Source organism: Eschrichtius robustus, chromosome X (genome assembly GCF_028021215.1).
Source record: "Eschrichtius robustus isolate mEscRob2 chromosome X, mEscRob2.pri, whole genome shotgun sequence".
In the NCBI taxonomy this organism is placed as follows: Eukaryota; Metazoa; Chordata; class Mammalia; order Artiodactyla; family Eschrichtiidae; genus Eschrichtius; species Eschrichtius robustus.
In genome coordinates, this window is record NC_090845.1 from 90,380,659 (window position 1) to 90,407,512 (window position 26,854).

The following is a 26,854-nucleotide window of genomic DNA, read 5'->3' on the forward strand; positions in this document are numbered from 1 at the left end:
AAGGTTGTGATTTTCTAAGAATTTGTCCATTTCTTCGAGGTTGTCCATTTTATTGGCATATAGTTGCTTGTAGTAATCTCTCATGATCCTTTGTATTTCTGCCGTGTCAGTTGTTACTTCTCCTTTTCATTTCTAATTCTACTGATTTGAGTCTTCTCCCTTTTTTTCTTGATGAGTCTGGCTAATGGTTTATCAGTTTTGTTTATCTTCTCAAAGAACCAGCTTTTAGTTTTATTGATCTTTGCTATCATTTCCTTCATTTCTTTTTCATTTATTTCTGGTCTGATCTTTATGATTTCTTTCCTTTTGCTAACTTTGGAGGTTTTTTGTTCTTCTTTCTGTAATTGCTTCAGGTGTAAGGTTAGGTTGTTTATTTGAGATGCTTCTTGTTTCTTAAGGTAGGATTGTATTGCTATAAACTTCCCTCTTAGAACTGTTTTGCTGCATCCCATAGGTTTTGGTCATCGTGTTTTCACTGTCATTTGTTTCTAGGTATTTTTTGATTTCCTCTTTGATTTCTTCAGTGATCTCTTGCTTATTAAGTAGTGTATTGTTTAGCCTCCATGTGTTTGTATTTTTTACAGATTTTTTTCTGTAATTGATATCTAGTCTCATAGCATTGTGGTCAGAAAAGATGCTTGATACGATTTCAATTTTCTTACATTTACCAAGGCTTGATTTGTGGCCCAAGATATGACCTATCCTGGAGAATGTTCCATGAGCACTTGAGAAGAAAGTATATTCTGTTGTTTTGGATAGAATGTCCTATAAATATCAATTAAGTCCATCTTGCTTAATGTATCATTTAAAGCTTGTGTTTCCTTATGTATTTTCATTTTGAATGATCTGTCCATTAGTGAAAGTGGGGTGTTAAAGTCCCCTACTATGATTGTGTTACTGTCAATTTCCCCTTTTATGGCTGTTAGCATTTACCTTATGTATTGAGGTGTTCCTTTGTTGGGTGCATAAATATTTACAATTGTTATATCTTCTTCTTGGATTGTTCCCTTGATCATTATGTAGTGTCCTTCTTTGTCCTTGTAATAGTCTTAATTTTAAAGTCTACTTTTTCTGATATGAGAATTGCTACTCCAGCTTTCTGTTGATTTCCATTTGCGTGGAATATATTTTCCATCCCCTCACTTTCAGTCTGTATGTGTCCCTAGGTCTGAAGTGGGTTTCTTGTAGACAGTATATATATGGGTCTTGTTTTTGTATCCATTCAGCCAGTCGATGTCTTTTGGTTGGAGCATTTAATCCATTTATATTTAAGGTAGTGATTAATATGTATGTTTGTATTACCATTTTCTTAATTGCTTTGGGTGTGTTATTGTAGGTCTTTTCCTTCTCTTGTGTTTCCTGCCTAGCAAAGTTCCTTTAACATTTGTTATAAAGCTGGTTTGGTGGTGCTGAGTTCTCTTAGCTTTTTCTTGTCTGTAAAGGTTTTAATTTCTCCGTCAAATCTGAATGAGATCCTTGCTGGGTAGAGTAATCTTGGCTGTAGTTTCTTCCCTTTCATCACTTTAAATATGTCCTGCCACTCCCTTCTGGCTTGCAGAGTTTCTGCTGAAAGATCAGCTCTTAACCTTATGGGGATTCCCTTGTATGTTATTTGTTGTTTTTCCCTTGCTGCTTTTCATATTTTTTCTTTTTATTTAATTTTTGATAGTTTGAATAATATGTGTCTTGGTGTGTTTCTCCTTGGATGTATCCTGTATGGGACTCTGCGCGTCCTGGACTTGAATCACTAGTTCCTTTCCCATATTAGGGAAGTTTTCAACTCTAATGCCTTCAAATATTTTCTCATTCCCTTTCTTTTTCTCTTCTTCTTCTGGGACCCCTATAATTCGAATGTTGGTGTGTTTAATATTGTCCCACCGGTCTCTGAGACTGTCCTTAATTATTTTCACTCTTTTTTCTTTATTCTTCCCTGCAGTATTTATTTCCACTATTTTATCTTCCAGGTCACTTATCTGTTCTTCTGCCTTAGTTATTCTGCTATTGATTCCTTCTGGAGAATTTTTAATTTCATTTATTGTGCTGTTCATCATTGTTTGTTTACTCTTTTGTCCTTCTAGGTCCTTGTTAAACATTTCTTGTATTTTCTCCATTCTATTTCCAAGATTTTGGATCATCTTTACTATCATTACTCTGAATTCTTTTTCAGGTAGACTGCCTATTTCCTCTTCATTTGTTTGGTCTGATGGGCTTTTACCTTGCTCCTTCATCTGCTGTGTGTTTCTCTGTCTTTTCATGTTGCTTAACTTACTCTGTTTGGGGTCTCCTTTTTGCAGCCTGCAGGTTCATAATTCCCCTTGTTTCTGGTGTCTGCCCCCAGTGGCTTTTGTTGGTTCAGTGGGTTGTGTAGGCTTCCTGGTGGAGGGGACTAGTGCATGTGTTCTGGTGCATGGGGCTGGATCTTGTCTTTCTGGTGGGCAGGTCCGAATCCGGTGGTGTGTTTTGGGGTGTGTGTGACCTTATTATGATTTTAGGCAGCCTCTCTGCTAATGCGTGGGGTTGTGTTCCTGTCTTGCTAGTTGTTTAGCATAGGGTGTCCAGCACTGTAGCTTGCTGGTCGTTGAGTGGAGCTTTGTCTTGGTGTTGAGATAGAGATCTCTGGGAGATTTTTGCCATTTGATATTATGTGGAGCTGGGAGATCTCTTGTGGACTAATATCCTGAATTCAGCTCTCCCACCTCAGAGGCACAGGCCTGACACCCGGCCGAAGCACCCAGCTCCCGTCATCCACACGGTTCAGAATAAAAGGGAGAAAAAAGATAGAAAGAAAGAAAAATAAATAAAATAAAGTTATTAAAATAAAAAATAATTATTAAAAATTAAAAAATTAAAAAGTAATAAAAAACAAGAAAGAAAGAAGAGAGCAACTAAACCAAAAGTAAATCCACCAATGATATGAAGTGCTATAAACTATACTAAAAACAAAACAAAACAAAACTAACGGGCAGACAGAACCCTAAGACAAATTGTAAAAGCAAAGCTATAGAGACAAAATTACACACAGAAGCATACACATACACACTCACAAAAAGAGAAAAAGGAAAACAATATATATATCGTTGCTCCCAAATCCACCACCTCATATTGGGGTGATTTGTTGTCTATTCAGGTATTACACAGATGCAGGGTACATCAAGTTGATTGTGGAGATTTAGTCCGCTGCTCCTGAGGCTGCTGGGAGAGATTTCTCTTTCTCTTCTTTGTTCGCACAGCTCCTGGGTTTCAGCTTTGGATTTGGACCCGCCTCTGTATGTAGGTTGCCTGAGGGCGTCTGTTCTTCGCTCAGACAGCACGGGGTTAAAGTAGCAGCTGATTAGGGGGCTCTGGCTCACTCAGGCGGGGGAGGGAGGGAGGGGTATGGAGTGCTGGGCAAGCCTGTGGCAGAGGCCGGTGTGACACTGCAACAGCCTGAGGCGTGCCGTGTGTTCTCCCGGGAAGTTGTCCCTGGATCAGGGGACCCTGGCAGTGGCGGGCTGCACTGGCTCCCGGGAGGGGAGGTGTGGAGAGTGACCTGTGCTTGTGCACAGGTTTTTTTCTGGCGGCAGCAGCAGCCTTATCGTCTCATGCCCCCGTCTCTGGGGTCCGTGCTGATAGCCGCGGCTCCCGCCCATCTCTGGAGCTCTTAATTCCCTCTCCTCACTCATCCCGAAACAAAGAGGCAAGAAAAAGCTTTTTCCTGGACTCCCTCCTGGCTAGCTGTGGTGCACTAGCCCCCTTCAGGCTGTGTTCACACAGCCAACCCCAGTCCTCTCCCTGCGATCTGACCGAAGCCCGAGCCTCGGCTCCCAGCCCCCACCCACCCGGGCGGGTGAGCAGACAAGCCTCTCAGGCTGGTGAGTGCTGGTCGGCACTGATCGTCTGTGCGGGGAATCTCTCCGCTTTGCCCTCTGCACCCTTGTTGCTGCGCTCTCCTGTGTGGCTCCGAAGCTTCCCCCTAGAAGTAATATTTGTTCAATGTAAACACTGAACTTTGTTGGGGACCTATGATGTGGGCTAAAATGATAAAGGCCACCCTGGCATATATAATCTTATAAAACCCCAGAAAGTCAACTCTGCTTCCTCAACTGGTACCCTTAATCATCATACATGTGTACTTCTAAGGTTTTCCTTCAGCTTCACCCCTGATCAGACCCATAATCATCCAGGGAAGTCTGCAGAAGAGTCTTAGATATGAAAAGTGTCCAAACAGCTCTCATATAATTTTTAAAAACCCACAAAGCTTGGTGGAAAAGGTGGATGTGGGGAGACAATATCTTGCTTCAAGAGATATTTCTGGAATTATTTTTGAGATCTAGACTTTAAAATGAATCTTCTGGAAGATTAGGTTGAGTACCCACTCACTTCTGCCAAAGCCTCACTTAGAAAAGATTTCAGTACTCTTAGCAAAACCTAAATGGCACAGAACAACCCCCTCATCATAACTCCATGTTAATCTAAGGAAATTAGACATCATCCATCCTGTTGGGCAAGGCTCTGTGATTTCCAAATCAAAACAGAGACTGGCAAAGGAAAACGGGTAAAAGACAGGAAAGACCAGCAGTCCATTAAATACACACAAGATATGGATGAGAATCAATCTGGACTCATCATTACCCTGTCACTTTCAGCTCATGGATTACTACTACTTAATATCTGCCCCTCCACCCAACACAAACATTAATACACATCCTTTTCCACACTACCTCTCTCTGATGGTTGTTTCTACTTTTCTCAAGAATTCTTGTAACAGATTAAGATACTGGGACTTATACAGAGCTTTATAACAGTAATAGCTAGTGTTTGTTAGGGGCTTCCCATACATTAATTATATCACACAACAATTTAATTCAAAAATACTAATGTTATCCCCAGTTTTTCTGATGTGGAAACTGAGAGATCAATTTGCCCAAAGCCACACAGCTAAGTGGCACTATTAAGTGATGGAGCCAAGATTCTCGTGCAGATATCCAGGTTGTAGCTCCTAAATCACTGTACAACTGTGACTTTTTTACCTGCTTTTAATGGGAATTGCAAAAAGACAGCATAATATACTGTTTATAATGCTCTTTCTCCTTATAACTTTTTGTTAAGAAGATGCATTACTAATAAAATCACACAATTTTAGTGCTAAAATAGATGGTAACAATCCTTTTTTGTCACTCCTTTTACAGACAGAGAAAATGAGATTGCCAGAGGAAAAGTGACTAGCCCAATAACATAGAGCTCATTAGTGACAGAACTGAGAATCTAATCTATGTCTTTCTTACTGCAAAATCTCACTACCATCCAAAAGGTGTTTCCTCCAGTGGCCTACTGCAGAGAGTGCAAGTCCATCAATAGTAACTTCCTTTGCTATAGGTTTTGTGTTAAGCCGTCTGCCTTTTTTTTCTTTTATTGAAGTATAGTTGATTTACAATGCTGTGTTAGTTTCAGGTGTTTAAACCAACTGTCTCCATCACTCATTTGCACAAAGAGAAATCCTGCTATAAAATGTATTAGCTAAGCAATTAGTTGATGAGACATAGGAAAGTCATTTTTAATGAGGAGGAGGAAGAAAGGAAAGATCTACAACTAGAGAAAGGCAGACCAGTGCAGACACCAGAGTTTCTGCCTCAAAAGTAAGGGAAAAGGATCCTAAAGGAAGATGGCGGAAGAGTAAGACGCAGAGATCACCTTCCTTCCCACAGATACAGTAGAAATACATCTACACGTGGAACTGCTCCTACAGAACACCCACTGAACGCTGGCAGAAAACGTCAGACCTCCCAAAAGGCAAGAAACTCCCCACGTACTTGGGTAGGGAAAAAGAAAAAAGAAATAAGAGAGACAAAAGAATAGGGACGGGACCTGCACCAGTGGGAGGGAGCCGTGAAGGAGGAAAGATTTCCACGCACTAGGAAGCCCCTTCGCGGGCGGAGACTGCGGGTGGCGGAAGGGGGAAGCTTCAGAGCCACGGAGGAGAGCGCAGCAACAGGGGTGCGGAGGGCAAAGCGGAGAGACTCCCGCACAGAGGCTCGGCGCCAAGCGGCACTCACCAGCCCAAGAGGCTTGTCTGATCACCTGCCGGGGTGGGCGGGGCTGGGAGCTGAGGCTCGGGCTTTGGTTGGATCGCAGGGAGAGGACTGGGGTTGGCGGTGTGAACACAGCTTGAAGGGGTTAGTGCACAACGGCTAGCCGGGAGGGAGTTCAGGAAAAAGTCTGCAGCTGCCGAAGAGGCAAGAGACTTTTTCTTCCCTCTTTGTTTCCTGGTGCGCGAGGAGAGGGGATTCAGAGCGCCGCCTAAACGAGCTCCAGAGACGGGTGCGAGCCGTGGCTATCAGCGGGGATCCCACAGCAACAGGGGCGCAGAGGAAAAAACGGAGAGATTCCCGCACAGAGGCTCGGCGCCAAGCAGCACTCAGCAGCCCGAGAGGCTTGTCTGCTCACCTGCCGGGGTGGGCAGGGCTGGGAGCTGAGGCTCAGGCTTTGGTCTGATCGCAGGGAGAGAACTGGGGTTGGCGGCGTGAACACAGCCTGAAGGGGTTAGCGCACCACAGCTGACTGGGAGGGAGACCGGGAAAAAGTCTGCAGCTGCCGAAGAGGCAGGAGACTTTTTCTTGCCTCTTTGTTTCACAGCGCACAAGGAGAGGGGATTCAGAGCGCCGCCTAAACGAACTCCAGAGACGGGCGTGAGCCCCGGCGATCAGCGCGGGCCCCAGAGACGGGCATGAGATGCTAAGGCTGCTGCTGCCGCCACCAAAAAGCCTGTGTGCGAGCACAGGTCACTCTCCACACCACCCCTCCCGGGAGCCGGTGCAGCCCGCCACTGCCAGGGTCCCGTGATCCGGGGACAACTTCCCCAGGAGAAAATATGGCGCGCCTCGGGCTGGTGCAAGGTCACACCGGCCTCTGCCGCTGCAGGCTCGCCCCGCCTCCGCCGTAGCCCTCCCTCACCCCGGCCTGAGTGAGCCAGAGCCCCCGAAGCAGCTGCTCCTTTAACCCCGTCCTGTCTGGGCAGGGAACAGACGCCCTCAGGCGACCTACACGCAGAGGCGGGTCCAAATCCAAAGCTGAAACCCAGGAGCTGTGCGAACAAAGAAGAGAAAGGGAAATTTCTCCCAGCAGCCTCAGAAGCAGCGGATTAAAACTCCACAAACAACTTGATGTGCCTGCATCTGTTGAATACCTGAATAGACAACGAATCATCCCAAATTCAGGAGGTGGACTTTGGGAGCAGGATATATTAATTTTTCCCCTTTTCCTTTTTTTGGGAGTGTATATGTATATGCTTCTGGATGAGATTTTGTCTGTATAGCTTTGCTTTATAAAAGCTTTATTTTACTTCACTATATTATATCCTCTTTCTTTCTTTCTTTCTATTTTTTCTCCCTTTTACTCTGAGCCGTGTGGATGAAAGGCTCTTGGTGCTCCAGCCAGGCATCAGGGCCGTGCCTCTGAGGTGGGAGAGCCAACTTCAGGACACTGGTCCAAAAGAGACCTCCCAGCTCCACGTAATACCAAACGGCAAAAATCTCTCAGAGATCTCCATCTCAACATCAAGACCCAGCTTCACTCAACGACCAGCAAGCTACAGTGCTGGACACCCTATGCCAAACAACCAGCAAGACAGGAACACAGCCCCATCCATTAGCAGAGAGGCTGCCTAAAATCATAATAAGGCCACAGACACCCCAAAATACACCACCAGATGTGGACGTGCCCACCAGAAAGACAAGATCCAGCCTCATCCACCAGAACATAGACACTAGTCCCCCTCACCAGGAAGCCTACACAACCCACTGAACCAACCTTAGCCACTGGGGACAGATACCAAAAACAACGGGAACTACGAACCTGCGGCCTGTGAAAAGGAGACCCCAAACACAGTACGATAAGCAAAATGAGACAACAGAAAAACACACAGCAGATGAAGGAGCAGGGTCAAAACACACCAGACCTAACAAATGAAGAGGAAATAGGTAGTCTACCTGAAAAAGAATTCAGAATAATGATAGTAAGGATGATCCAAAATCTTGGAAATAGAATAGACAAAATGCAAGAAACATTTAACAAGGACGTAGAAGAACTAAAGAGGAACCAAGCAATGATGAAAAACACAATAAATGAAATTAAAAATACTCTAGATGGGATCAATAGCAGAATAACTGAGGCAGAAGAAAGGATAAGTGACCTGGAAGATAAAATGGTGGAAATAACTACTGCAGAGCAGGATAAAGAGAAAAGAATGAAAAGAACTGAGGACAGTCTCAGAGACCTCTGGGACGACATTAAACGCACCAACATTCGAATTATAGGGGTCCCAGAAGAAGAAGCGAAAAAGAAAGGGACTGAGAAAATATTTGAAGAGATTATAGTTGAAAACTTCCCTAATATGGGAAAGGAAATAGTTAATCAAATCCTGGAAGCACAGAGAGTCCCATACAGGATAAACCCAAGGAGAAACACGCCAAGACACATATTAATCAAACGGTCAAAAATTAAATATAAAGAAAACATATTAAAAGCAGCAAGGGAAAAACAACAAATAACACACAAGGGAATCCCCATAAGGTTAACATCTGATCTTTCAGCAGAAACTCTGCAAGCCAGAAGGGAGTGGCAGGATATACTTAAAGTGATGAAGGAGAAAAACCTACAACCAAGATTACTCTACCCAGCAAGGATCTCATTCAGATGTGATGGAGAAATTAAAACCTTTACAGACAAGCAAAAGCTGAGAGAGTTCAGCACCACCAAACCAGCTTTACAACAAATGCTAAAGGAACTTCTCTAGGCAAGAAACACAAGAGAAGGAAAACACCTACAATAATAAACCCAAAACATTTAAGAAAATGGGAATAGGAACATACATATCGATAATTACCTTGAATGTAAATGGATTAAATGCTCCCACCAAAAGAAACAGGCTGGCTGAATGGATACAAAAACAAGACCCATATATATGCTGTCTACAAGAGACCCACTTCAGACCTAGAGACACGTACAAACTGAAAGTGAGGGGATGGAAAAAGATATTCCATGCAAATGGAAATCAAAAGAAAGCTGGAGTAGCAATTCTCATATCAGACAAAATAGACTTTAAAATAAAGACTATTACAAGAGACAAAGAAGGACACTATATAATGATCAAGGGATCGATCCAAGAGGAAGGTATAACAATTGTAAATATTTATGCACCCAACATAGGAGCACCTCAATACATAAGGCAAATACTAACAGCCATAAAAGGGGAAATCGACAGCAACACAACATAGTAGGGGACTTTAACACCCCACTTTCACCAATGGACAGATCATCCAAAATGAAAATAAATAAGGAAACACAAGCTTTAAATGATACATTAAACAAGATGGATTTAATTGATATTTATAGGACATTCCACCCAAAAACAACAGAATACACATTTTTCTCAAGTGCTCATGGAACATTCTCCAGGATAGATCATATCTTGGGGCACAAATCAAGCATTGGTAAATTTAAGAAAATTGAAATCATATCAAATATCTTTTCCGACCACAACGCTATGAGACTAGATATCAATTACAGGAAAAGATGTGTAAAAAATACAAACACATGGAGGCTACACAATACACTACTTAATAACGAAGTGATCACTAAAGAAATCAAAGGGGAAATCAAAAAATACCTAGAAACAAATGACAATGGAGATACGACGACCCAAAACCTATGGGACGCAGCAAAAGCAGTGCTAAGAGGGACGTTTATAGCAATACAAGCCTACCTCAAGAAACAGGAAACATCTCGAATAAACAACCTAACCTTGCACCTGAAGCAATTAGAGAAAGAAGAACAAAAAAACCCCAAAGCTAGCAGAAGGAAAGAAATCATAAAGATCAGGTCAGAAATAAATGAAAAAGAAATGAAGGAAACAATAGCAAAAATCAATGAAACTAAAAGCTGGTTCTTTGAGAAGATAAACAAAATTGATAAACCATTAGCCAGACTCATCAAGAAAAAAAAGGAGAAGACTCAAATCAATAGAATTAGAAATGAAAAAGGAGAAGTAACCACTCACACTGCAGAAATACAAAAGATCATGAGAGATTACTACAAGCAACTCTATGCCAATAAAATGGACAACCTGGAAGAAATGGACAGATTCTTAGAAATGCACAAACTGCCGAGACTGAACCAGGAAGAAATAGAAAATATGAACAGACCAATCACAAACACTGAAATTGAAACTGTGATTAAAAACCTTGCAACAAACAAAAGCCCAGGACCAGATGGCTTCACAGGTGAATTCTATCAAACATTTAGAGACGAGCTAACACCTATCCTTCTCAAACTCTTCCAAAATATTGCAGAGGGAGGAACACTCCCAAACTCATTCTACGAGGCCACCATCACCCTGATACCAAAACCAGACAAAGATGTCACAAAGAAAGAAAACTACTGGCCAATATCACTGATGAACATAGATGCAAAAATCCTCAACAAAATACTAGCAAACAGAATCCAACAGCACATTAAAAGGATCATACACCATGATCAAGTTGGGTTTATCCCAGGAATGCAAGGATTCTTCAATATACGCAAATCAATCAATGTGATACACCATATTAACAAATTGAAGGAGAAAAACCATATGGTCATCTCAATTGATGCAGAGAAAGCTTTCGACAAAATTCAACACCCATTTATGATAAAAGCCCTGCAGAAAGTAGGCATAGAGGGAACTTTCCTCAACATAATAAAGGCCATATATGACAAACCCACAGCCAAAATCGTCCTCAATGGTGAAAAACTGAAACCATTTCCACTAAGCTCAGGAACAAGACAAGGTTGCCCACTCTCACCACTATTATTCAACATAGTTTTGGAAGTGTTAGCCACAGCAATCAGAGAAGACAAAGAAATAAAAGGAATCCAAATCCGAAAAGAAGAAGTAAAGCTGTCACTGTTTGCAGATGACATGATACTATACATAGAGAATCCTAAAGATGTTACCAGAAAACTCCTAGAGCTAATCAATGAATTTGGTAAAGTAGCAGGATACAAAATTAATGCACAGAAATCTCTTGCATTTCTATACACTAATGACAAAAAATCTGAAAGTGAAATTAAGAAAACACCCCCGTTCACCATTGCAACAAAAAGAATAAAATATCTAGGAATAAACCTACCTAAGGAGACAAAAGACCTGCATGCAGAAAACTATAAGACACTGATGAAAGAAATTAAAGATGACACAAATAGTTGGAGAGATATACCATGTTCCTGGATTGGAAGAATCAACATTGTGAAAATGACTCTACTACCAAAGCAATCTACAGATTCAATGCAATCCCTATCAAACTACCACTGGCATTTTTCACAGAACTAGAACAAAAAATTTCACAATTTGTAGGGAAACACAAAAGACCCCGAATAGCCAAAGCAATCTTGAGAACGAAAAATGGAGCTGGGGGAATCAGTCTCCCTGACTTCAGACTATATTACAAAGCTACAGTAATCAAGACAGTTTGGTACTGGCACAAAAACAGAAATATAGATCAAAGGAACAGGATAGAAAGCCCAGAGATAAACCCACGCACATATGGTCACCTTATCTTTGATAAAGGAGGCAAGCATATACAGTGGAGAAAAGACAGCCTCTTCAATAAGTGGTGCTGGGAAAATTGGACAGATACATGTAAAAGTATGAAATTAGAACACTCCCTGACACCATGCACAAAAATAAACTCAAAATGGATTAAAGACCTAAGTGTAAGGCCAGACACTATCAAACTCTTAGAGGAAAACATAGGCAGAACACTCTATGACATACATCACAGCAAGATTCTTTTTGACCCAGCTCCCAGAGAAATGGAAATAAGAACACAAATAAACAAATGGGACCTAATGAAACTTAAAAGCTTTTGCACAGCAAAGGAAACCATAAACAAGACCAAAAAACAACCATCAGAATGGGAGAAAATATTTGCAAATGAAGCAACTGACAAAGGATTAATCTCCAAGATTTACAAGCAGCTCATGCAGCTCAATAACAAAAAAACGAAGAACCCAATCCAAAAATGGGCAGAAGACCTAAATAGACATTTCTCCAAAAAAGATATACAGATGGCCAACAGACACATGAAAGAATGCTCAACATCATTAATCATTAGAGAAATGCAAATCAAAACTACAATGAGATATCATCTCACACCGGTCAGAATGGCCATCATCAAAAAATCTAGAAACAATAAATGCTGGAGAGGGTGTGGAGGAAAGGGAACCCTCTTGCACTGTTGGTGGGAATGTAAATTGATACAGCCACTATGGAGAACAGTATGGAGGTTCCTTAAAAAACTACAAATAGAACTACCATACGACCCAGCAATCCCACTATTGGGCATATACCCTGAGAAAACCATAGTTCAAAAAGAGTCATGTACCAAAATGTTCATTGCAGCTCTATTTACAATAGCCAGGACATGGAAGCAACCTAAACGTCCATCGACAGATGAATGGATAAAGAAGATGTGGCACATATATACAGCGGAATATTACTCAGCCATAAAAAGAAATGAAATGGAGGTATTTGTAATGAGGTGGATGGAGTTAGAGTCTGTCATACAGAGTGAAGTAAGTCAGAAAGAGAAAAACAAATACAGTATGCTAACACATATATAAGGAATCTAAGGAAAAAAAAAAGGCCATGAAGAACCTAGTGGCAAGACGGGAATAAAGACACAGACCTACTAGAGAATGGACTTGAGGATATGGGGAGGGGGTGGGGTGAGATGTGACAGGGTGAGAGAGTGTCATGGACATATATACACTACCAAATGTAAAATAGATAGCTAGTGGGAAGCAGCCGCATAGCACAGGGAGATCAGCTCGTTGCTTTGTGACCACCTAGAGGGGTGGGATGGGGAGGTTGGGAGGGAGGGAGATGCAAGAGGGAAGAGATATGGGAACATATTGTTTATGTATAACTGATTCACTTTGTTATAAAGCAGAAGCTAACACACCATTGTAAGGCAATTATACTTCAATAAAGATGTTAAAAAAAAAAGTAAGGGAAAAGAAGAAGGACACTGAATAACTGGAGAAATGAAGTCTAAAGAAGTACTAAAGGGAGTACTGGGGTGCTGATAAGGGAAAGTACTCGCAGGTGGTAAAAACAAATCTCACTTACCCTTTACTATAATGAATAAAATTTCAAAAATGGTTTGCTATTTACAAAGTGCTTTATGTAAAGCAGTTCCTACAGAGCCTGCCTCTAGTAGGCATTTAATAAATGTTAGCTTTATTTTTATTTTCCTTCTGTATTTACATTCTTGAAAATATTTTGAGATATATCAGGGCAGGCAGTGTTGTGTCTAACAGCAGGCTGTGTCTTATACTGGAAAGAGAATGGATGTCGGAGCCTCCAGACAGGACTTGAATCCTGTTTCAATCACTTAGTTGGTGCTAAGCAGGTGAAAACACAATTCCATCCTGAGAAAGATATTCAGGTTATTTTTTCCCTGAATTTCAATTGTTTTCCCTGAAAATATTCTAGGGAGAGGGCTAAGATGCTTCTGAGAGCTCCCAACATACTGTTTCCAAATTCAGATGAAATCTTTATGGGAAAGAGACGCCAGATTTGTGTTTTTACCTTCTCAGTGCTATCTTGGTAGTGCTTTCTTTTAGCTCTTTATCTAATAACCTCTCAAAGAAATGAACCTTCTCATATCAACTAACACCTTTGGCCAGAATGCAAGCTCACATGCCAATGTGAATACAGAATGCAACAGAGGAAAATGGAAGAGAGAAGGCATGAGTGCTGCATTTTACAATGTATAACTGTTGCTGGGTGACAGCTCATATTTTTTAACCAAAAGCAAGTACTATTGCTTTATTTTGTCTCTAGAAAATGAAAGGGCTTTCTATGTGATTGTTAAGGGGAGAAGAAACTTTTCCAACCCCTTAAAATTAAGCTGGATCTCACTTTAAAGAAATCAAAGCAGAAGATGCTACCAAAATGATAGATGAGCTGCAGATTGTGAAAAGACAAAGGATGGTTTGCCATATTTTCTGGTACCATATCTGATTTGCTTGGTCTAGCTGTTCAGAGGACTGTGGTAAAAAGGCTCAGTGGTAAAGAGAACCACGTTCAATTATTGATGCTACTATGGGTATAGGCAGAAGTGGCTATACGGATGACATATAGTTGCTGTATCTGGGATAGACACACTTATAAGTGACTGTCCAGGACCTATGATCATAACCTATATGTAACCATCCGATAAAAGAAATTTTTACATACTGAGATATAGGGAAGTCTTTCTGGCTTATGCATGATTTAACTTGAATTTTATGCCTGTTTGTGGCCTATCAAACGTACGCTGTACATCTGCTTTAATTATTAAAGAAAAGGGCACACTGACCAGAAGTAAAGAATGTCCACGTTAAAAATAACGATGAAATGCCCCTCTTTCTGGGATGCTAATGCTGGTACTCCTTTGATGATAAGACTCCCTTCCTAGCTGCCAAGGCCATACTGTACGTGCTGTGCTGTACGCGTATGTGCTGGTCTGTTTTTTTGAAACATTGGAGAAATGTATCTCTGACTTGTTTAATGTTCTTTGTTCTGACAAGATATAAAACTGTGCTAAAAACCCTGCTTCTCTGGAGCAGTTTCTCAGAGTAATCTAGGAAGCAGGATTCCAGGCTAGTTCTGGTTGGCTCAAATAAAACTCTTTTCTATTCTTATTATTGATTGTTTATTGATTATTTTCACGGACACATCCATCATTCTCTTGTCATAGTCTGAGACCTTCTCAATGCCTGGAGGTAGGAAAAGACCTCAGGAACAATGCTCAGAATAGGTAGCATGTAGATGTTTGGGTGGGAAAATGCTGGCTCCTGTGTCTACAGGCACTTCTAACATAATTTCACAACCCAGATGAGTCATCAGTCTTATCTCCTATTGCTTTAGGGCAGATGCTTATTTGAGCATATCTGAGCATCATGATGACATGCAGCACTCATTTTGTTTTACATGTGGGAATGTTCTGAAAGGGTTTGGAAATCCCTACTCCTATTTAACTAAGATATAGTGTATGTGAAGTAAAAGGAGAGAGAAAGCTGACATACCAGGGTGAGGAGTTTTCATGTAGTCCAGTATGCAGTAGGGAAATATGGAATGACTTCTGAGAGATATGATAAATGCAATGTTTTAAAAAATAAATTGGCATAATAATAATAACAAACTCTATTAAGCATACTTTGTACTACTTTATAAAAGTGTGTGCGTGCGTGTGTGTGTGGTAATCCCACAACAACCCTAAGAGTTAGATGTTACTAAAATTCTCATTTTTTTACAGGTGCAAAAACTAAAGCGCAAAGAGATTAATTAGTTTGCTCACTATCACAGGAAGAATAAGTGACACAGCCAGGATATAAACCCAGGCAGTCCAGCTCCCCAGCCTGTGTTCCTAACCTTGGCTGATTCCCAATCCTGAGTACAGATTAAACTCACCCAGAGAGCCATTAAAATATATTCATATCCCTACCCAAGACCAAGTAAAACAAATCTCTGGGAATGGGACCTTAGCATTTGTAGTTTTTAAAAGTGTCTGGTGGTTCTGATACACTGTGAGGTTTGAGATTAACTTTACTACACTCTGCTGCAAGTGGGCAAAATGAATTAGCATGTTTCTTTGTCTAAAGGAGAATAAAGTAGAATCTCTCAAACCTGCCCCTGCCCAGAGATGACCACAGTTAGACTTTTGGTGAACATTCTATGCATATACAGAAAGACGATATTTAAAATATGAAACAAACAGTATAGGGCAGTTACCAAACAGAACAGACACTGGTCATAAACAATTACTATTTTGTTGCCTTACCGGTGTATACTGGTTGAATTTTTAAAATTATATATATACACACATTAATATATATTGTAGATATTTTCCATGTCAATAAAAGAGATCTACATTATACTTTTTAATAGCTATATCATTTCTCACTGTATGGAGTTACCATACTTTATTTAACCAGTTCCCTATGTCCTTTTTTTTTTTTTCTTATTAGAATTGGACTCAACAGTTCTTTAGATTTGCTGCACACATTGTTTTATAAATTCAGTCTCCCCAGACTACCAAAAAGTAACAAAAGAGCAGGCATTAGTTCCAATAGAATAGAAACAATCTTACTTTGTAGAGGAAATCAAAATCTTCCCTCACATTTTTTCTAGCTGCTGTAGGCCAGCCCTACAATTGGCATTCATCTTGCAGAAAATATATGAATACTCTGGTCAGGACAGCTTGCTTTGGGGCCAGGTCTCTGAATGCAGGGGACAATATATTTGCTCTTCAGCTCATGCCACCCATTTTGGCTTCTATAAAGTTCATGACTGTGCTTGAACTTTTGACTACCCTCTTTACCTTGTCTTTCTGCATTTTGGTCCTCCTTGAATTTCTTCAGCATGCCTACCCGTGCCTGTCCTCAGGATTTCCCCACCACATGCGTCTACCAATCCCATGTCTTTTGCTTGCAGACTTGGTTTCTGATTTGATCTTTGCCTTGACTTTTGATTTGGGTTTGATTTCAGGTTTCCAGCTATTTCCCTGCCTGGATCACCATTGCCTGTACCCTTGATTTCTAGCACATTCTTTACCTTGTCTCAAACCTGTGGATGTCTGTAGTATTGTGGAAATAAAAATCCTGCTAACAATGCAGAGTATTCACCACAAAGTGTAGAAAGGAAAGATTGATGTTTTATTTTTGAATAAACATATCCAAGTTATGTGTGCATAGGCAGTTTGTAATATAAAACTATAAAGTCAGAGCATTTTCACATACATTTATATAGATAGATTGCAGCCATACATAACACATGCTCTTCAGGTTTTATGGTATCCTTTTGTCTCCTATAAGAGGACTTAACAGGACAATTTGTATATATATATTTTTTCATATAGTTCATCCTAAGTTCACTTGAGAATTGAGATAGGTATTTGTTCTAGTTAATTACCTTCCCATAGGAATAGTAAATCCTCTCTTATCTCCTCTATAAGCAAATGGTTACAGCCTAAGACAGAGCTGGTTAAGCTATCAAGCGCCAGGAAGACTTTGCTAGGTGTTTACATTTCAAAGGGGATGAAATCCAGACCCTTGAAGAGAGTTATTTACATTCCAAAAGGTTAGATTACAGCCTCCGGCTGAATTGGGTTTCCCAAAGGGTCTTAGAAGGAGAGGTCAAATGATCTATTTGCCCATTAAAAACAGACACAATTATTTTTATTTACTCTTACAGTTAGCTCTGTCTTTGACAACACTGGGACTTCAGACCCAAAGAGCAGTTATGGGAGCTTCCTAAAAGGCAGCATAGAGCTGAAAAGACTCAGGAAACCTTATCTTCCAGATCTCATATTAACTCACTGAGCACTAGTAAACTAAGATTGCTCCTAAATTCTCCAACAGCATCCTGGAGCACACAAGTCTAGGAGCTGCCTACTTTCCACCAGTATTAGAGAATTCATTCATGCTCCTAAGACAACCAACTACTAGAAACTGGCTAATGTCTACAGAGAAAAACTAAATTCACTCAATAGAGTAATGATTTAGCCTTCTGTTAACTTGGATCATTTCTTTGTTTCAGACAAGTCTTTTCAATGAGTGTTTTTGCTTTCTTAAGTTCATTTGTACCAAGGCCATTTGTCAGAAGAGGTCATGCAGAGTGTTATGGTTGGTATTCCAGACATGCTCTTCACATCTGACTGTCTGCATGTTTACTTTAATACAACATCTCCTTGTAACCCAAGTACTAGATCTCAGAAATCACTCCTATTTATGATTACTGGTTGCTAGTCTCATCATCTTCAGATCTCAAAATTCTTAATGAACCTCCTGGCCATGCAGTCAGGACGCTAATACAGATCTTGCTCAAATTTGTTGCAAGAGAACATATCACTTGGAGCTCTGGAAGTGGATCACAGTTTTAAGTCAATGGTCAATATTTTCAAACAACCTAGCTAATTATTATTACCTAATTACGTAGATTATACAAAACAGGCTCCTCCTCTGAGAAGAGAGGGTTCCTATAGTTTGCTCCAGGTTTGAACTAGAGTAAAGGCTTACATTTCTTCTGATGCACGGGCATGATTTAAACGGTTCAGGCAGTGATAACTGGACTCTGATCAGAAGCCTCAAAACTAACAGAAGGAAAACAGAGAGATGGGAACTGGGATCAAGGGGGAGAGGGGGAGGAGCCAAAGAAGGAGGAAGAAGGTTGTTTTCTCAACTTTGAGGAATTGGCAAATATCTCCAATGTGGAATCCATGGGTGGAAGCTAGAAACAAATAGAAAAAAACCATAAATGGCCTTAACACACAGAGAACAAACTAAAATTATTTACCATATCCGTATTTACATGTACATATATAAAGGAGTTCAGGGAAAAATTGATGCCAATTTAGGATTTCGAATGAATCAGAAAGGTTTGTATCCTTTTTCTTTTTATTTATTTATTTATTTACTTATTAGTCATCCATCTTATACACATGAGTGTATACATGTCAATCCCAATCTCCCAATTCATCACACCACAACCCCCACCCCCTGGCGCTTTCCCCCCTTGACGTCCATATGTTTGTTCTCTACTTCTGTGTCTCAATTTCTGCTCTGCAAACCAGTTCATCTGTACCATTTTCTAGGTTCCACATATATGCATTAATATACGATATTTGTTTTTCTCTTTCTGACTTACTTCACTCTGTATGACAGTCTCTAGATCCATCCACGTCTCAACAAATGACTCAATATCGTTCTTTTTTATGGCTGAGTAAAATTCCATTGTATATATGTACCACCTCTTCTTTATCCATCCGTCTGTCAATGGGCATTTAGGTTGCTTCCATGACCTGGCTATTGTAAATAGTGCTGCAATGAAAATTGGGGTGCATGTGTCTTTTTGAATTATGGTTTTCTCTGGGTGTATGCCCAGTAGTGGGATTGCTTGGTTGTATGGTAGTTTTATGGTGTCCGGTCTTACACTTAGGTCTCTAATCCATTTTGAGTTTATTTTTGTGTATATTGTTAGGGAGTGTTCTAATTTCATTCTTTTACATGTAGCTGCCCAGTTTTGCCAGCACCACTTATTGAAGAGACTGTCTTTTCTCCATTGTATATCCTTGCCTCCTTTGTCATAGATTAGTTGACCATAGGTGTGTGGCTTTATCTCTGGGCTTTCTCTCCTGTTCCATTGATCTATATGTCTGTTTTTGTGCCAGTACCATACTGTCTTGATGACTGTAGCTTTGTAGTAGAGTCTGAAGTCCAGGAGCCTGATTCCTCCAGCTCTGTTTTTTTCCCTCAAGACTGCTTTGGCTATTCAGGGTCTTTTGTGTCTCCATACAAATTTTAAGAATTTTTGTTCTAGTCCTGTGAAATATGCCATTGGTAAATTGATAGGGATCGCATTGAATCTGTAGATTGCTTTGGGTAGTATAGTCATTTTCACAATGTTGATTCTTCCAATCCAAGAACATGGTATATCTCTCCATCTGTTGGTATCATCTTTAATTTCCTTCATAAGTGTCTTATAGTTTTCTGCATACAGTTCTTTTGGCTCCCTAGGTTTATTCCTAGGTATTTTATTCTTTTTCTTGCAATGGTAAATGGGAGTGTTTCCTTAATTTCTCTTTCAGATTTTTCATCATTAGTGTATAGGAATGCAAGAGATTTCTGTGCATTACTTTTGTATCCTGCAAATTTACCAAATTCATTGATTAGCTCTAGTAGTTTTCTGGTGGCATCTTTAGGATTCTCTATGTATAGTATCATGGCATCTGCAAACACTGACAGTTTTACTTCTTCTTTTCCAATTTGTATTCCTTCTATTTTTTTTCTCCTCTGATTGCCGTAGCTAGGACTTCCAAAACTATGTTGAATAAGTGTGGTGAGAGTGGGCAACCTTGTCTTGTTCCTGATCTTAGAGGAAATGCTTTCAGTGTTTCACCACTGAGAATGATGTTTGCTGTGGGTTTGTCATATATGGCCTTTATTATGTTGAGGTAGGTTCCCTCTATGCCCACTTTCTGGAGAGTTTTTACCATAAATGGGAGTTGAATTTTGTCAAAAGCTTTTTCTGCATCTATTGAGATGATCTTATGATTTTTATTCTTCAATTTGTTAATATGGTGTATCACATTGATTGATTTGCATATATTGAAGAGTCCTTGCCTCTCTGGGATAAATCCCACTTGATCATGGTGTATGATCCTTTTAATGTGTTGTTGGATTCTGTTTGCTAGCATTTTGTTGAGGATTTTTGCATCTATATTCATCAGTGATATTGGTCTGTAATTTTCTTTTTTTGTAGTATCTTTGTCTGGTTTTGGTATCAGGGTGATGGTGGCCTCATAAAATGAGTTTGGGAGTGTTCCTTCCTCTGCCATTTTTTGGAAGAGCTTGAGAAGGATGGGTGTTAGCTCTGCTATAAATGTTTGATGGAATTCACCTGTGAAGCCATCTGGTCCTGGGCTTTTGTTTGTTGGAAAATTTTTAATCACAGTCTCAATTTCAGTGCTTGTGATTGGTCTGTTCATATTTTCTATTTCTTCCTGGTTCAATCTTGGAAGGCTATACCTTTCTAAGAATTTGTCCATTTCTTCCAGGTTGTCCACTTTATTGGCATAGAGTTGCTTGTAGTAGTCTCTTAGGATGCTTTGTATTTCTGTGGTGTCTGTTTTAAGTTCTCCTTTTTCATTTCTAATTTTATTGATTTGAGTCCTCTCCCTCTTTTTCTTGATGAGTCTGGCTAATGGTTTATCAATTTTGTTTACCTTCTCAAAGAACCAGCTTTTAGTTTTATTGATCTTTGCTATTGTTTTCTTTGTTTCTCTTTCAGTTATTTCTGCTGTGATCTTTATGATTTCTTTCCTTCTGCTAACTTTGTGTTTTGTTTGTTCTTCTTTCTTTAGTTCCTTTAGGTGTAACGTTGGATTGTTTATTTGAATTTTTTCTTGTTTCTTGAGGTAGGCTTGTATCGCTATAAACTTCCCTCTTAGAACTGCTTTTGCTGCATCCCATAGATTTTGGATCATTGTGTTTTCATTGTCATTTGTCTATAGGTATTTTTTATTTCCTCTTTGATGTCTTTATTGATCTGTTGGTTGTTTAGTAACGTATTGTTTAGCCTCCATGTGTTTGTGTTTTGTGTGTTTTTTCCCTGTAATTCATTTCTAATCTCATAGCATTGTGGCCAGAAAACATGCTTGATATGATTTCAATTTTCTTAAATTTACTGAGGCTTGATTTGTGACCCAAGATGTGATCTATCCTGGAGAATATTCCACGCACACTTGAGAAGAAAGTGTAATCTGCTGTTTTTGGATGGAATGTCCTATAAATATCAATTAAATCTATCTGGTCTATTGTGTCATTTAAAACTTCTGTTTCCTTATTAATTTTATGTTTGGATGATCTGTCCATTGGTGTAAGTGAGGTGTTAAAGTCCCCCACTCTTTTGTGTTACTGTTGATTTCCTCTTTTATAGCTGTTAGCAGTTGCCTTATGTATTGAGGTGCTCCTATGTTGGGTGCATATATATTTATAATTGTTATATCTTCTTCTTGGATTGATCCCTTCATCATTATGTAGTTTCCTTCTTTGTCTCTTGTAACATTCTTTATTTTAAAGTCTATTTTATCTGATATGAGTATTGCTACTCCAGCTTTCTTTTGATTTCTATTTGCATGGAATATCTTTTTTCCATCCCCTCACTTTCAGTCTGTATGTGTCCCTAGGTCTGAAGTGGGTTTCTTGTAGACAGCATATATATGGGTCTTGTTTTTGTATCCATTCAGCAAGCCTGTGTCTTTTGGTTCCAGCATTTAATCCATTCACATTTAAGGTAATTATCAATATGTATGTTCCTATTACCATTTTCTTAGTTTTGGGGCGTTTGTTTTTGTAGGTCCTTTTCTCCTCTTGTGTTTCCCACTTAGAAAAGTTTCTTTAGCATTTGTTGTAGAGCTGGTTTGGTGGTGCTGAATTCTCTTAGCTTTTGCTTGTCTCTAAAGCTTTTGATTTCTCCTTCGAATCTGAACGAGATCCTTGCTGGGTAGAGTAATCTTGGTTGTAGGTTCTTGCCTTTCATCACTTTAAGTATATCATGCCACTCCCTTCTGGCTTGTAGAGTTTCTGCTGAGAAATCAACTGTTAACCTTATGGGAGTTCCCTTGTATGTTATTTGTCGTTTTTCCCTTGCTGCTTTCAATAATTTTTCTTTGTCTGTAATTATTATCAACTTGATTACTATGTGTCTCAGCATGTTTCTCCTTGGGTTTACCCTGTATGGGACTCTCTGTGCTTCCTGGACTTGGGTGGCTATTTCCTTTCCCATGTTAGGGAAGTTTTCCACTATAATCTCTTCAAATATTTTCTCGAGTCCTTTCTCTCTCTCTTCTCCTTCTGGGACCCCTATAATGTGAATGTTGTTGCATTTAATGTTGTCCCAGAGGTCTCTTAGGCTCTCTTCATTTCTTTTCATTCTTTTTTTCTTTATTCTGTTCCACAGTAGTGAATTCCACCATTCTGTCTTCCAGGTCACTTTTCCGTTCTTCTACCTCAGTTATTCTGCTATTGATTCCTTCTAGTGTAGTTTTCATTTCAGTTATTGTATTGTTCGTCTCTGTTTGTTTGTTGTTTAATTCTTCTAGGTCTTTGTTAAGCATTTCTTGCATCTTCTCAATCTTTGCCTTCATTCTTATTCCGAGGTCCTGGATCATCTTCACTATCATTATTCTGAATTCTTTTTCTGGATGATTGCCTATCTCCATTTCATTTAGTTGTTTTTCTGGGGTTTTATCTTGTTCCTTCATCTGATACATAGCCTTCTGCCTTTTCATCTTGTCTATCTTTCTGTGAATGCGGTTTTTGTTCCACAGGCTGCAGGATTGTAGTTCTTCTTGCTTCTGCTCTCTGCCCTCTGGTGGATGAGGCTATCTAAGAGGCTTTGGAAGTTTCCTGATAGGAGGGACTGGTGGATGGTAGAGCTGGTTGTTTCTGTGGTGGGAAGAGCTCAGTAAAACTTTAATCTGCTTGACTGCTGATGGGTGGGGTTGGGTTCCCTCCCTGTTGTTAGTTTGGCCTGAGGCGACCCAACACTGGAGCCTCCTGGGGCTCTTTGGTGGGGCTAATGGTGGACTCTGGGAGGGCTCACGCCAAGGAATACTTCCCAGAACTTCTGCTGCCAGTGTCCTTGTCCCTTGGTGAGCCACAGCTGCCCCCTGCCTCTGCAGGAGACCCTCCAACACTAGCAGGTAGGTCTGGTTCAGTCTCCTGTGGGGTCACTGCTCCTTCCCCTGGGTCCCAATGCACACACTACTTTGTGTGTGCCCTCCAAGAGTGGAGTCTCTGTTTCCCCCAGTCCTGTTGAAATCTTTCAAGCAAATCCTGCTAGCCTTCAAAGTCTGATTCTCTAGGAATTCCTCCTCCCATTGCCAGGCCCCCAGGTGGGGAAGCCTGACGTGTGGCTCAGAACCTTCACTCCAGTGGGTGGACTTCTGTGGTATAAGTGTTCTCCAGTTTTTGAGTCACCCACCCAGCAGTTATGGGATTTGATTTTATTGTGATAGCGCCCCTCCTACCGTCTCATTGCAGCTTCTCCTTTGTCTTTGCATGTGGGGGTATCTTTTTTGGTGAGTTCCAGTGTCTTCCTGTCGATGATTGTTCAGCAGTTAGTTGTGATTCCGTTGTTCTTGAAAGAGGGAGTGAGAGCATGTCCTTCTACTCCACCATCCTGAACCAATCTCCAAGGTTTGCATTCTAATGGCATTATCAGGGTGGGATAAATCATAAGAATAAGAAAGGCAACTGGTCACATAATAGATTGTCATTGTCTGAAGGAACCAATAATAAGTTAGTCCAACTTTCTCCTTTTATGAATGAGAACTGAGGTCCAAAATGAAGAGATTTGCAGATAAAAAATGTTGCCTGTCATTTCTGTAAACAACTAATGTTGCCTGCCATCAAGCCATCAGCCACTACACTACAGTATAGTGTAAACATAACTTTAATATGCACTGAGAAACCAAAAACTTCCTGTGACTTGCTTTATTGTGATATTCACTTTATTGTAGTGGTCTGGAACAGAACCTGCAGTATCTCCAAGTATGCCTGGGATTCATGAAGAGTGTACAGTAACATAGATTTACCTCTCCCCTAATTCTTTGTTTATTCTCTGCAGTTTGAAGCTCAAACATTCTTGTCCCCACCTTAATCTTATGTCTTCCTAGAGTACAAGTCAGAATACTGAGATAACTTAGTCATAATATACTTTAGGTCAGGAAACTCGGCTTTAGATGCAGTCTAAGATTCCTTCAACATCTGGGATTCTACCATCTTCCCCAGGACTCCTTGCTTTGTGATTTTATTATATCAAAAAAGATTGACTGAGAGCAGGAGTGAAGGAGTGAAAGATTAAATATGATATAAATTGCTACCTTGTGAAAGAGGGACAGGGCATTTGAAATAAGGAGGTAGCTATGGAAATTAGACGTTCCCCTTTGGTTATTGTCTATGGCCCACTATAGTGTCCAATCCATGACCCTTCCCTTTATCTGATATCTGACCCTCACCTCTCAGAGTAATGGGCCCCTGAGAAGTGCTATGCACCCTAAATAACTATGCCTACCTAGTCAGGGCTGACTTGACCTGACTTAAGCTGGGCAATCAAGTATCAGTAGAGGAACCTTCTTTCCCTCAAAAAAGAGGGAGATGTTGTTATTAATGATTTGTAGTGTTAAAGCATCCAGGATCTTTCTTTTGTGTGTCTGGGTAATGGAGATCAGAGAAAATGAGAAAAAGGGAAGAAGATGGAGCAGCTTAAGGTAGGGGGACCTGGGCCAGCAGAGCTTGGGCAGTGCTTAGGAGATGCCAGATAAGATGAGAAGGAGCATGGATGTTACATTTCAGCTGAGCATACCTACCTGGGCTGAGAATAATACTATGGTTACCAAGTATGACCACTCCCTCTAGGAGATTCTAGACACTAGTACAGGATGTGCAGATGGTAATATTGATCCCCCAGCATTTTTAGCTAATCATGCACCTCAAGGCTGTGAAAAAATGGAGATAAAAAAGGCTTGCAATGAGCGCTGGTAGGGAGAGTTTTCAGTGTTCTGGACATCCACGCCTCACCACAGGGCAGGTTTCATAAAAACCACCTGAAAATCTTAACCCAGATCTCTGGAGTTTGAGGGCTAAAAGAGATCGGTATTTGAGTCCTGCCTATGGAAGATGGAAGGGAAGAAGCTGTGACTAAAGTGGTCTCAGCCTGGTGCCAAAATGATACTATGGCTATGTTGGGAACAAACTGCACTTTCCATGAAAGCAGGACACAGTCTGATTCCAACAGAAGGGGACTCTTCTGTGGTCATCTTACAATGGACCCCATCCAAGAAGACTACCCAGAAAGCACCAAGATTCCATTGGAAAAGAAGACCATCAGAAGCTCAGGGGCTGAGGGAGGACTCAGAAATAACAGCTGAAGGGGCATGGCCCATAGTCAGATGTTTCCAGTGAGGGATCACCAAGGAACCTGTCAAAACATCCTGTGAGAAGGGTCACCAACTTTTTATCCACTATGTTGAAGGTCCTGATGTCAGATTTCAACCATACCAGCCAGCAAGCCCTGTTCTGCTCTTAATTCTCCTTCCTCTTTCCTCTCCATTACTGTAGGTACTCAAAGGAGTACTTAGTGAGTAGGGCAGAAAGTGGAGAAAGGAAAGAGTAAAGAGGACAATGTTACCCCTCCCATCAGTCATGGGTTTCTCAGCCTGAAGCAGGCTAGAGCTAAGAGAGTGTAGTTTCAAACTAAATATTTGAGTTTTCATATTACACTTGATGTAAATTTTTAGTGACAGAAATCAAACTGTTATTACATGTGAAAGGAACACCCAAAGCTGTGAGATTTCTCCAAGATTTCTTAAAGAGGAGGAAATAATTCCCTTAAGCAGATTTAAAGGTTCAATGAGAGAAAGAATAAAGTTGCTTTCTGTTTGCTCCCTACTGAATCAAATTCATGCAATAAGCTTAAGTACCAGCAACAGCGTTAGATGGATCAGAATCCCTGCCACCTACTTTCTAGTTTTCACATGACTGGAGACCTCACATGGTCTGTAACATAGGCCCTGCCTGTCTTTACAGGAATGCACCATATATGCATCCAGTACCCTGTCCAGCCAATGCCTTTGCCTCTGTCCATCTGGTTTTCACAAAAAGGGGTTTTCTCAAGGTCTTCAGGACAAGTCTCAGATCAAAGGGGATACTTAGACACCTGGCAAAGTAGTAAAACTGAGCTCTGAACCTTGGATGTTAGATTACAGAGAGCTGAGCCCCTCAAACTGGGTCAATGGAGAGAATATATCCTGATCACACCCAGCTCAAGTTGGTTTCCATCTCCTGAAACCAACTCTCTTAATTAACACATCAAACTAGCTCATTTGTTAGACCTTGATAGGGATACCAGGGAAGATTCATTTGTTCAGTGGCTTCATTCAAGATAAAGAGTATACATCGCTTATTAATTGTTACAGGCAAGATTTGTGTTAGCATACTTGCTGTGAAATACAGATATAAACTTTATTAAATCTTTCATTCTCTTATCCAAAATTGTAACAGCTTGCTTTGTGTCAGGGACTCCTCTAGACATAGGGATATAGCAGTGAATAAAACAGATAAAGTCATTGTCTTCATGGAATCCATGTTACTGTAGATGGAGGTAGAGAATAGACAACAGAAAATCAAACTAATAATTTGGTAATTTTTATAGATAAAAGAGATAAGTGAATAATAGATAACAGAAATAAGCTAATAAGTATAAAGAAATTATACAATGTGAAATAGTGAA